This window comes from Natrix helvetica (assembly GCF_964273705.1).
Source record: "Natrix helvetica genome assembly, chromosome: 13".
Taxonomy (NCBI): domain Eukaryota; kingdom Metazoa; phylum Chordata; class Lepidosauria; order Squamata; family Natricidae; genus Natrix; species Natrix helvetica.
Window position 1 is genome coordinate 6054665 of NC_138557.1, and position 13595 is coordinate 6068259.

At 44.8% G+C, this 13595-nt stretch overlaps 1 long non-coding RNA gene across 2 annotated transcripts; it reads left to right on the forward strand.

Moving 5' to 3' along the window:
* Positions 1-775: 775 nt before the first annotated feature.
* Positions 776-3799, forward strand: LOC309398771. 2 transcript variants are annotated; one of them, XR_014176440.1, is made up of 3 exons: positions 776-1109; positions 2604-2724; positions 3539-3799. It is a non-coding gene; the product is annotated as an uncharacterized lncRNA (long non-coding RNA). The 2 variants fall into 2 exon arrangements; XR_014176441.1 differs by having other exon boundaries at positions 776-1093.
* Positions 3800-13595: the final 9796 nt, after the last annotated feature.

Consider the following 13595-nt stretch of genomic DNA (forward strand, 5'->3'; position numbering starts at 1 on the left):
TGGCATAACTTTGGCCACGGCATGGTTCTTAGAACCAGAAAACAGCTCAATGGCCCATTTTAAGGCTAGGCGTGGCTGTTGGCTGTTAGTAGATTTTATAGACTGCTTGCCTGGCATAACTTTGGCTATGGCATGGTTCTTAGAACCAGAAATCAGCTCAACGGCCCATTTTAAGGCTAGGCATGGCTGTTGGCTGTTAGTAGATTTTATAGACTGATTGCCTGGCATAACTTTGGCTATGGCATGGTTCTTAGAACCAGAAATCAGCTCAATGGCCCAATTTTAAGGCTAGGCATGGCTGTTGGCTGTTAGTAGATTTTATAGACTGATTGCCTGGCGTAACTTTGGCCTTGGCATGGTTCTTAGAACCAGAAAACAGCTCAACTGCCCATTTTAAGGCTAGGCATGGCTGTTGGCTGTTAGTAGATTTTATAGACTGATTGCCTGGCATAACTTTGGCCATGGCATGGTTCTTAGAACCAGGAAACAGCTCAATGGCCCAATTTAAGGCTAGACATGGCTGTTGGCTGTTAGTAGATTTTATAGACTGATTGCCTGGCGTAACTTTGGCCATGGCATGGTTCTTAGAACCAGAAAACAGCTCAACTGCCCAATTTAAGGCTAGGCGTGGCTGTTGGCTGTTAGTAGATTTTAGAGATTTATTGCCTGGCATAACTTTGGCCATGGCATGGTTCTTAGAACCAGAAAACAGCTCAATGGCCCATTTTAAGGCTAGGCATGGCTGTTGGCTGATAATTAAGGGGTGTATGGGGTGTTCAGGGAGGGGGTAGCACCTCTGGTGGAGAGGCATGTCGTGTCCTTTTAGGGCAGTCCTTCCACCTTTGGTCCCCACCTGTCACTCAGCTCTCACCTGTGGCTCCTAGTAGCTGTAGCATGCGCAGCGGCCACACCCCGGGCAACAGCTTCGACAGGCTGGCTAAACCAGGTTGAGAGTAGCCGTTGGGTCATTGACCTTCGGTGAGAGAGGGACTTGTCTATCCCGAGCATGTGAAGACAGATTCTGGCGGTCTGAGCGGATGAAACCTACTAGAATTGTTCAACGGTCATGAAGGCGGTCTTTGCAAGTGACATGGTACGCTAAGAGCACGGTAAGACACAAAGATGCCCTGGTCAACCCTTGCACCCAGCCCATCTCCAACTGTCTCTTGTCCTGCTCTTGGAGCAAGATGGAATCTGGGAAGAGAGAGTGCGGCTGACTATGCGCAGCTCTCCCTCAATTTAATCCAATTCACGCATAAGTCTTGACGTCCCCTCAATTCCCATGAATAGATTTTGGAATTTTCTTGCCCGTCATAACTTTCCCCATGGCACGATTCTCAGCATCAGAGAACAGAGGTCAACGGCCCATTTTAAGGCTAGGTGTGGCTGTTGGCTGACAACAGATTTTGGAGTTTTCTGTCCAGCCTCTTGAAGGCATGTCTCTATTTCAAACCCCACCCCTCTGACCCTGGCACCCAAGACTGCTGCCATCCACTCAGAAGGCAGAGGCTCCATCCCTCGATGTGGGTTTCGGCTGGCGTTTAGTTGTCCCCACACCACAAATTGGCGAAGAATAATGTTTCTGTCACTGCGTTAAATTGTTTGCTAGCCTGAACTGACTGAATTGACACTAAATAGTTAAACTGAAAGAGTTATTGCGCAGGTCATAACTTCTTATCTGACAGTGATGTACTGCGCCTGCTCTTCACACATTCCAGAGTTTTCCTTTTGATCTTTGTCCGTCTACCAGGAGACTGGCAGACAAGCTCTTTTATCAAAATGTAACGATTAGTTAGTTTTGTTTTATTTCCATTTATTATTTTTGTATTAAAAGTTTGTTTATTAATTAGAATATGTTTCTCCAGAATGTTTATTTCTTTTTCTTCGCACCTTAAAGTATATGCCTGTTGGAAACAGCCGCGGTCTAAGTCTCGTATAGTTCAGGGTGAAATAAATGTTCCCCTGACAGTTTCCTTGGGTGAATTGGCCGTGATCATGCGGAGGTGGGTGGGAGCACAGGATACCAGTGTGTTGGGGAGGGCATGGAGTGCTGGCGGAGGGCCAGCTGAAAATCCCCAAGGTAGGTCCGCTGTGATGGGGCTGAAGTGAGCTCCCAAAAATTGCTGCCATTAATTGTCCCATTCCACTTGCTGTATATGATGTCAAGCTGAACATTTTATCTGCACCTTATTGGATGAACAACTAGGAGGAGCAACTGAACGACAAATGCAAACCTACCTGAGCTGTGTAACCCCTCCCCCACCAATGATTCCTGAAACTGCATCACCTGTCTTTGAGCCCACTAGAATATTCAAGCAGGGAATACTGTTGAGAAACTAATGCTGGCTCTCCCAGCTGATCATTAGTTATCTTTGGCTGGACACTTCATAAATTATTTGCAGTGGGTCTCTGCTTTTACGCATTATGATAAAATAGACTGTCAGTAAGAATGAGGCTCAAATGGAGTTTCAGGATAAGAAATGTGATGTAGGCCTGATTTAGTAATCTGGGGGAGCCAGAATAAAAGCAGAGCCCAGGAATATGGTATAAAAGTGTGTGATTTATCAAAGAATGAACAGGCACCCGGTTTTCCTTATCTCCAGGACAGCGTGTGGAATTGCGGAATGGAACGATTCCAGAGACCACATCGTCAAGAAAAGTTGGGATTTTAAAAAGAACCTTGACTCTTATCAATGCATTGGCTAAGAGAATTGTTCTGTGCAGGTAAAAGAAGAACAATATTACTTACCTGAGAGGGGAGAGGGTTGTCATTTTTTTTGTGATGTAGAGGTGGTCTTTGACAACCAGAGTGGAACCTGCCCATAGTGGTCGTAAGCCATGATAGTTGTAAAACAGATTTCCCCCTTACGGCTGGTGGTTTTATGCCTCTTTCTGCAGCAGTCATTAAGTGTAAACTATAATTAATTTAGAGACTGGATTTCAAAGTCCATTTTTGGTTCTTTGGCCCTAAAATAAGCTGGTCTGAAGCAGAAAGAGGACAAATCACATTTATTTTTTAATATGTAGACCCAAAAGCAACAAACTGAACAACACCCCATGCTATAAAGCATATAGCTGAGATTAGCACATGGGCAGACACACACACACACACACACATTCTCACAAAAGCAGGCATCAGCAGTATAGCATTTCTAGGCATCTGGTTTATTTATCGATTGGTTTTACCGCTTCTAATCTACAAAGAAGGGGTAAGAAAAGACAATAACCAAATATCAATTGAAGCGATAACACAAAAACTCAAACAAAACCAGAAAGAGACAGGATATTAAAAAAAAAATAGCAAAGAACAAGTAATACCCATCAGAGTAAATCTCTATAGAGCAAAATTCAGGGCCTACGATAACTCAGCTGTGACATTTTTGCTATGCTTCACTATGCTTGCTGGCATCTTGCCATGAACAGGGCGAGGGGGAGGGATAGAGGAAATTGGGGAAGCTGTGCAGGTGGAGAGAAGATGGGGGGGCAGGGTAGACAGAGTGGATAATGATGCCCTGTGCAACTTCATCTTTCATGGCAGTGCTCCAGAAGAGATGTGAAGATCCCCTCACCGATCGCAAAGCCAGAATGCGAATCAAGACAATCAGCCAGAGACCTGTGGCTGCCTACACCCAAGAATGGCTAAACGAAGTGCTGCATGAACACATGTATAAAGGAGTCCCAGTTTGAGCCCTGGTGGCGCAGTGGTTAGAATGCAATACTGCAGGTTGCTTCTGGTGACTGCCAGCAGTTCAGCAGTTCGAATCTCAGCAGGCTGAAGGTTGACTCAGCCTTCCATCCTTCCAAGGTGGGTAAAATGAGGAGCCAGATTGTTGGGAGGGGAGGGGGGGCTGACTCTGTAAACCACTTAGAGTGTGCTGTAAAGTGGTATATAACTCTAAATGCTTTTGCTAGTTTACTTGTATGATACTTTAAGCAACATTGAAACCATGGCTGAGCAAGTGAAACTGGCCTGAGCCATACTCGGAAAATTCCTGGCTGCTCAACTATACGCTAAACCAGGGGTGTCCAAACTTGGGAACTTTAAGACTTGTGGACTTCAACTCCCAGAATTTGGCTGGGGAATTCTGGGAGTTGAAGTCCACAAGTCTTAAAGTTCCCAAGTTTGGACACCCCTGCGCTAAACTGTCCCAAGTGCAAATTCCATCAAAACAAAATTGACTTATCTTGGCTTCTGTATCACCCACAATGGGATAGAAATGGACCCCCCTGAGATGGTGCGGGCAGTCCTACAGTGGGCTCCCCCCCCTGCACCAAGAAACAACTCCAAAGCTTCCTGGGATTTGCAAACTTTTACTGTCAATTAATCCCATCCTTTGTTCAGGTAGCACGATGTCTCACCAGCTTACAGAAAACGAAAGGGGAGGGGGGGAAGCCCAAACCCAATCAGCCACTGAAATGGACAGTGGAGTGCCAGTTGAAAAACTCAAATGCCTATTTGGGGTGGAGCTCGCACTAAAGCACTGAACCCTAACACCTTCTTTGTCATCCAAGCAGACACTAAGTGACATGACTGAGCTGCTGCGTAAGGGACCTTGCAGTCGTGTGCCTTCACTTCCAAAAAACTGAGCGAGACAGCACAGGTGGGTATTATGAGACAAGGAAGCCTATGCGTTGAGCTGGGCACTACTGACACGGAGGCATTTTCTAGAGGAGAACGAAATTCCTTTTACGGTCTGAACAAAGCGTAAAAACCTAGAACTGATTTTTTAAAATACACCCCAGAAAACTGTTCCACAAGCAAGTACAAGTGAGCTCAGTACTTTAAATTATTTGGATTTCACTTTACGGTATCTCCCAGGCAGTTAGAACTTCTTGGCTGATGCCCTCTCATGGCTGCCCCAATACAAGAGCTCTAAAGCTGAGATTATTAGACCAGTCACCCCATCCGAGCAATTGGCAGCACCGCTCCCTACTAGAGCTCGAGGAAAATGCTTCCCCACAAGGTGACAGATGATCTCCAAAGTAGAGTTGGAGGAGGAGAAGTGGTTCAGGGACCACCAAACAGATTCTACTGTACATGGATGACTTAGCCTGGTTGGGGGGGGGGGCAAATTGTACGTGCCTGGAAGCCAACCAATTGTAGTGGTGTAGAAATGCCACGATTCAAAAACTGCAGGGCAATTTGGCTTTGTGAAAACCTTAACACTTCACAAAGCGCCAATTCTGGTGGCTGTCACTAAAGAAGGACACTTAGAAGGACACAGCATTTCCCCTCATCTAGGTGGACAACTCCGCAAGTTAAGACCTCGAAACTCCTTCATACGTGCCATAGAGAACAACCAGGTAAACCCCAATGAACTCAATCTAATCGTTCTTTCCCTGTTACTCTGTTTTTTCCAGGACTAACATCCATGTCAAGGGGGACCAAATGTCAGCACTGCCATCATCGCTAGGCTTGCTCGGGGGAAGCTGCGCAGGTGGAGAGAAGACAGATGTTAGGAGGAAGGGTGAACCCTAACAGGAACCAGCGGTGCTGAGCAGCTAGCTTCCACTGCTTCAAGGATGTCCGTCCTGGGAGAGAATGTGAAACCGACTACAATCAAAGTGGTTCTCAAAACTTCAAGCCCGGATGCTATTGGACACTGATGTTCTGGTCAGGGCGGAGGCCCACGAATAGGGGAAAAAAATCTGTAACTTTGCGCAGAAATACTCAGACCTTGCCTTGCTTTTAATGCAATCTCTAATCCTTAATAAAAGAACCCATTGCTTGATCCAAATGGAGTCAAAGGTCTTTCTTTCCTGGGGACTGACTTTGGGCAGATTTGACAATAACCCCAAATGGCAAAAAATATTTTTGTAAAATAAAAAAGGGAAAGAAAGAAAAGTTAAAACATGAGATCCCCAAATCTCTCTGAGAAGATCTCATACAATCAGGGGGGAAACGCCAAATGTTTTTTTGATACTTAAGGAAGATTTCAGATTCCAGGGACTGTTTTTGTGTTACGGGTTAGTCTATTGTATGAAGCTGTAACTCAACAGATACGTTAGGCCTCTATATTTAGGATCCTAGGCTACTAAGCCTAGAATAACGTTGTGGAAAGAGGGGGAGTGTCACCCGAATCTTTGGGAAAGCGAAACTGTTCATGTTGGGTGCAAAGGCTCAGGACCATCTTGTTAAGTTGTAGTTCAGAAGACTTATTGCTCATGCTTAAACACAAGAATCTAGTCAACTAAAGTTCAACACTAAATTGGCAGCAGATAAGGGTCAACGGAACTCGAGGGGTTTTGATTTGGATCATTTGCAAGAACGTTAACAACTCCAGGCTGATGACTCACTTAACTCTGCCCCCAGCTCTGCCCGCTCTTCTCCTACATCACGTATAGAAACAAAGACCAACTACAGGTTGTTGTCCTCACTTAATAGCCACTCGCTCAGCAACTATTCAAAGGTACAAAGGACCTCTTCAGAACTACTTATGACCCATTTTTGAAGTTCCAAGGTCTGTCCTCTCCCCCCCCCCCTGCAATCACATGATCGCATTTTGGGTGCTTGGAAATTTTGCCTGCATTTACGGCCCTTTGCAGCATCCTGGAGCAGGTGCCCACAATTTTCAGCGTTTTGTTTTGCCGTGTTTTAAGTGTTTCCTTTTTGGTTTACCACCCATTAGGGAAAGGGGATTTATTTAACAACCGCCACATTTGCTTAATGACAGCTAGCAATCCCTGGAAAAAGGTCGGGCAGAGTCACATGATGGTGTGCTTGTCAACCACCACGATTTACAACCGTCCCCTGGGGAGAGGGAGCGGTTTATAAATTTAAATAAAGTTAAAGTTAAATAAAGTAATTCTGGTTGTGAGCTGAAGACTTATCTGTGTTGGTATAAAGTACAAATTTGTACTTTGCAACAGTATTTGTACGATGTAAGAAAGCACCAATGACCTTCAAATGATTTCCTTCCAAAAGGAAACCTCAAGCGCATAATGTTAAGTGTCCTTGAAATCAAGTGTTGCTCGCAGACATGATGTACATATTATGACATTTGTCTGGATTTCCACACATGGGGGGTTTTAATAAGAGAAAGGGATTACCCCAGATTTTATTATGAGGAAGCTTAGGCGTATTTACTTTCTCCATTTATCCCTTAGGTCATAAATCACAGCAGGCCCTTTAAAAATAATGCACCTGATTTACAGGATATTAGTAATCTGCACGCATCCTTTTACAACACGGAGCTATTCAGCAAAAATGCCCAAAGCAGAAACAAGCAACAGAAGTGCTTAATGCATAGAAAATAGGATTCCGATCAGCAGACGTCATAATTTTTAATGGACAACTTTAATAGTAAGCGACTGTAAATCAAAAATACAACAGATGAGCCTTCCCCTCCAAGTATCGGACTGACAGATTTCACCATTACTGCCTTCCCCCCAAGGAATCGGAGCATGAGAGATAGACCATGGGGATGAGTCATAGCAAAACAGGTAACATCTACAGCGGTGTTTCTCAGCAACTTTTAAGATTTGGACTGCAAATCCCAGAATTCCTTCACCAACTTGCTTTCAAGCTTAAGCATCAAAGAGGGCTATGGATCAATCCCCAGGCACAGAGAGTTCTAGTCTCATCTTTGGCATGCAAGGCAGCTGGGTGACCTTGGGACAATCATCAGGCGACTGTGAGTTCTAGTCCAACCTTAGGCATGAAACCTGGCTGGGGGACTTTGAGCTAGTCCTTTTCTCTCTCTCTCTCTCTCTCGCCCAATCCACCTCACAGGGTTGTTGTTCTGGGAGAAATAGGAAGGAATATTAGGTATGTTCACCATCTTGAACTATTTATTTTAAAAAATAAATGGGATAAAATAAATAAAAGGAATGGATTTCTTCCCTTAAAGAGAAAACACGGACCTAGGACTTTCTATTCAAATGAGACATTGTGGTTATGTAGTTTGCCAGAAATGACCTTCAGGTGGAAAAAGTGTCTCTCTCTCTCTCTGAGGTGTGAAAACAGAACCCCCAAAAGTCTCTCCCATTTCAGCCTTATGTAAATCATCCATAAACATTGCCCTCTTCTGCGCTTTAAGGAAACTAACCATTCATGATTTGGAGATTCCTTAATTGCTCGGTAACTTGATATTTTGTTTTCTCCCTGGCCGGCTGCAGCCGATTGGGCCGCTGGAGTTTTGTGTTTCAAAATTACAATTATGATGCTTGCACCATTGCCAATTCTTTGTGTGTCCCGAGGTGAGCAATCTGGCTAATGTGACATTTGGTACACACCCATGCCTTAACCGCTGTCAAATAAACCAAGCTCAAAACAAAACAAAAATCCTTGAAATGCCCTTAAGGCGCAACTTCATACATTTCAGTATTATTATTTTTTTAAATGGCACCACGGGGCACCATGTAGTTAGCTGGGAGGGCTTCACATTCTCTACACTAAAAAATAGAAAGATTTTCTGCAACTTAAAAGTTATAAATCCAGGTTAAGGTAAAGGTTTCCCTCGCACATATGTGCTAGTCGTTCCCGGCTCTAGGGGGCGGTGCTCATCTCCGTTTCAAAGCTGAAGAGCCAGCGCTGTCCGAAGATGTCTCCGTGATCATGTGGCCAAACATCAAAGGTGCATGGAATGCTGTTAAAGATCATTTGCAGCTCAGTACGTTCTGTAAATACCATCAAACATGGCTTATTTGTAGTAAAACAGACCATAGCATATGGTGTATGTTCAACCTAGGTTTTGGGTGCCTGATATTAAGTTATGGCTTATTTTAAACAACATTTGCTTAACAGACCACAATGGCTATCTTTGATGGTTTCTTTGACTGAGTAGGCTGGGTGAGAAGTAAGACACTGTGGTTCAGAAACCATTCGTACCGTGTTTCCCCCAAAATAAGACAGAGCCTTATTTTCTTTTGACACCCCCCCCAAATAAGTGCTTGGCCTTATTTTCGGGGAGGTCTTATTATTTTTGAGGTTCAGGAGGCAGCAAGCATGGTCAACTCATGGCTGCTGCTGTGTTGCAATATTTTTTGGGGGGGAAGGCTTACTTTCGAGGGAGGGCTTATTTTAGCGCATGCATTCAAAAGCACGATTGGGCTTATTATCCAGGAAGGTCTTATTTTGGGGGGAAACAGGGTATCATATTCTACACTTTTATAGAAACAAAAATCTATATATGACAGTATAGATCAGGGGTTTCACTTCAAAACTAGATTTTCAAAGTGGGCAACCGAACTGCATAATAAAAGAAAAAACCCATCGGAGGCCACCAATCAATGACGGTGTTTTGCAGAATGAAAAACATTTTATAGATAAGGTTGAGTCGACGTGATTTTGCTTACTCAACGGCTAAAATTAATTCCTGCAAAAATATATATTAGTAATCTCCAAGGGATCTTGCTCGGCTTGATTATGACGAGGAGGGTTTTTAACCATATTCAAATGCCACGTTTAACTCTCCCTCCACCGCCAACACCCTTTGAATTTTCTTCCAACATGGCCCACCTCGCCCAAATGCTGAATATTTCCAGAAATGTCAAAATGAAACATATGCTAACAAAGCTGTAGATGGAAGCTCCCGAGGGAGGCAGCAGAACCCCTTGCCGCTAAACAAATAAATAGCAGGTAAATGTCAGCAGAGATCCAGATTTAGAGAAGAAAATTGAAGGAAAAAGAATGTCATATGTGGGTATATCAAAGAAATCCAATATTACAACACACACACCACACACAAATCAATTGACTTGATGTAGTCGGTGCCCTCTGACTCATCACAGGGAAACAAAAACCTTGCACCCCCTCACGAAACTGGGGAAAACTCTACAGGTAGTCCTTGACTTACAACTATTCTTTTACCATTCGAAGTTTCAGCCGCACTGAAAAAAAAGGGACTAACCCAAGGGTGTCGAACTCCCATTTCATTGAGGGCTGCATCAGGGTTGTGTTTGACCTCGGGAGTCAGAGTGGGCGTGGCCAGGGTGGGCGTGGCCAGCTTGACATCACTCGTGTCAGGGGCGCCTGTGGTAACCCAAGCGCTCTGCCAGCGAAAACGGGCTCCCGAGCTCCGTTTTCGGCTGTGATGGCCTCCTGCAGCCCTCTTCCGGCGAAAACGGAGCTCGGGAGCCCATTTTCGCTGGCAGAGTGCTCGGGCCGTCACAGGCATCCCTAACACGAGTGACGTCAAGCTGGCCATGCCCACCCTGACCCCCAAGATCAAACACCACTCCGATGCTCCATTTTCATTGGCAGAGGTACCGGGGGCCGATCCTTTGCTGTTTCCAGTGTGATCCGCAGGCCAGATCTGAGCACGCCAGGCCTTGAGTTTGACGCCCCCTGGACTAACCAGTCTTCACACTTACAACTGTTGCACCATTTTCACACTCACGAAACATGGCAAACGGCGTGTATTTAATAAGATATACATGTGTTTATTCACCAAAAGAGAAATTTCCTGACAGTGAGAACAATTAATCAGTGGAACAGCTTGCCTCCAGAAGTTGTGAATGCCCCAACACTGGAAGTCTTTAAGAAGATGTTGGATAGCTATTTGTCTGAAACGGTATAGGGGGCTTGGACTAGAAGACCTCCGAGGTCCCTTCCAACTCTGAATAGATCTCCTTGTTCGTTGCCAGGAGTTTGGGTCCCCCCACTTGAAATCCTCCAGATTTCCCCACAACCGGACTTCGAGGTTACCCCTTGGAAAAATGAAGCCGATTCCTCTCCTGCCACAGATCTTGCGGAAAGCTGTATTTATGAGGTGTGCTAAAGCATGGAAATGCCTTGGAGAAAAATGACTTCATTAAAAGGAAGGCTGGGTGAGGAGGAGAAAAAAGAGGGAAAACGGTGTCCTCGCGTGAACTTGGAGAACTCCGCTAAGGGACTCCAGGATTAATGTCAGCGTCTTGATCACCTTGAATCATGATTCGAGTCGAACGGCCCTGATTAGCATCTTAGCTTCTTCGCCTGGTAAATCATAATTTACAAAAAGAAAAAAAGGATTGGTAGATGTATCGGATTGTGTTCATCAGGTTATTATTATTTTTCCTCTGGGGTTACAGGTGAGTCCTCGATGTACGACCGCCAATGAGCCCAAACATTTCTGTTGCTAAGCAAGACAGGTAAGTGAGTTTTGCCTCATTTTACAGCCTGTCTTGCCACAGTTGTTAAGTGAATCACTTGCAAGTTGTTCGTTTAGTACCACGCTTGTTCAGTGAATCGGGCTTTCCCGTAGACCTTGTTTGTCAGACGGTGACAAAAAAAGGACAACGCAACAATCGCAAATAGGTGTCAGTTGGCCAAGCTTCTGGATTTTGATCATTGGGGATGCTGCCATGGTCATAAGTGTGGAAAAGTGGTCATAAGTCACTTTCTTCCGTGCCATTGTAGCTTCGAACAGTCACTAAACGAAGGGTTGTAAGTCGAGGACTACCTGTGCAATACTGGCCCAATTAGATCCTGCCTTCCAAGTCACTTTTTTCAGTGCTGTTGTAACTTCGAACAGTCACTAAATGAATGGTTGTAAGTTGAAGGGACGTGGGGGCTTAGTGGCTAAGACGCTGAGCTTGTCGGCAGTTTGGCGGTTCGAATCCCTAGCGCCACATAACGGAGTGAGCTCCCGTGACTTGTCCCAGCTTCTGCCAACCTCGCAGTTCGAAAGCACGTAAAAAATGCAAGTGGAAAAATAGGGACCACCTTTGGTGGGAAGGGAACAGCATTCCGTGTGCCTTTGGCGTTGAGTCATGCCGGCCACACGACCACGGAGACGTCTTCGGACAGCGCTTACTATTTCTTCACCTTTAAATGGTCGCTAAGTGACGCAGCTACTAAACAAGTATTGGCAGTACTATGGTGGGGAATTTTCAAGGCCCATTGATGGACGATAATACATTAAGAGAAAGAGGAGGAGAATTTTGTCCGCCCTTCCTTCCTTTTTCTATCTATCATCTATCTATTTATCTATCTATCTATCTATTTATCTATCTATCTATCTATCCATCTATCTATCTATCTATCTATTTGTCAACATGTACAAGGAAACAAGTACGAAAACTCATGAAAAATGGCACAAATAAATGGATATAATTAAGCAAAACATAGCCATAAACACATAAAAAGAATACATATAAATGGGACAGTAGGAGAGGGACGGTAGGCAGCTGGTGCGCTTATGCATGCCTCCTTCCTTCCTTCCTTCCTTCCTTCCTTCCTTCCTTCCTTCCTTCCTTCCTTCCTTCCTTCCTTCCTTCCCCCAAAACACTTACAGTCTTAAACACTGAATAAGGAAATCTGTGTCACTTTGGAACAGGGGTGGGCAACCATGACCCCTTTATGACCTGCGGACTTCAATTCCCAGAATTCCTGAGCCAGCTGGATGAGGAATTCTGGGAGTTGAAGTCCCACAGGTCATAAAGGGGCCACAACTGCCTATTCCTGCACTGGAATGATACTGTCCTGCCCCCCCCCCCCCATATGATTATTATTTTTTACAATTGGAAAACTCTGAGCGCCCAGAAAATTACCCCATGGTTTTTTTTTCTTTATTTCCCTTTCATTTCAAAGTGGAGCTTTCCTTGACTTTTACACCCCAGGTATTCCTTCCAACCGATTTCTCCTCCGCCAAGAAGAAAAGAAAGAAAAAAAAAACCAAAGTGCAAAAGCAATAAAATAAGCCAGCAACATTTCTTTGGTCTCTTATATTGTCAGAAGTGGTGCATGTGTGTGAGAGAGAGGGGGGGAGAGAGAAAGAGAGAGAGAGAAAGAGAGAGAACGGGAGGGAGGGAGGGGGAGAGAGAGAGAGAGAGTGTGTGTGTGAGTGAGAGTGAGAGAGAGATTTAGGGTTTTAGCTGCAGAAGTCTTTTTTTGACAGAATGGAAGAGGGGGGGAAAAAGCGCTTGGCAATTTAAACGAGCCCTTCCCGGAAGGTGTTAAGAAGAGGAATGACTGTGTACATTTTAAAAGAGCATGTTAAAGGAATCACCGACACAAAGCGCAGGGGAACTAGGTCTGCCATGCCATTGCTTAGCAACTGTATGTTAACCCCCTGCGAGAGAAACAGCCAGAGGTGTCCCAGCTAACGCAGAAAATACGGGGGCATGCAAGACAGCAAACACCACAGAAGCCGAGATCTTCAGAGGCTGAAAAATCAACGTTTCCCATCCTATCGTCATGATCGCACTGCGTTTCCCTGAAAATAAGACAGGGTCTCATTTTCTTTTGACACCCCCCCCCCTGAAATAAGCACTTGGCCTTATTTTCGGGGAGGTCTTATTATTTTGGAGGTGCAGGAGCGTGGTCACCTCGTGGCTGCTGCTGGGTTGCCATATTTTGGGGAGAGGGTTTATTTTAGCGCATGCGCTCCAAATCCCGATTGCAGGGTTGAAATCCAGCAGGTTCTGACAGGTTCTGGAGAATCGGTAGCGGGAACTTTTGTTTTTCTCGCTGCAGAATTGTGGAGATGGGGAACTTTCATTGCTCTTTCAAACTGAGGAGCGTGTCAAGAAGTCATTTAGAAGAATGATTTTTGAGCTGCTCATCAGGCAGAACAGCTGTTGCTGCTAATTAAAGACAAGTGAAGGAATAACCTCCTCAGAGTGACACTGGTGTCCAAATGGGCATTGGATAGAAAGCTTTTTTATATATA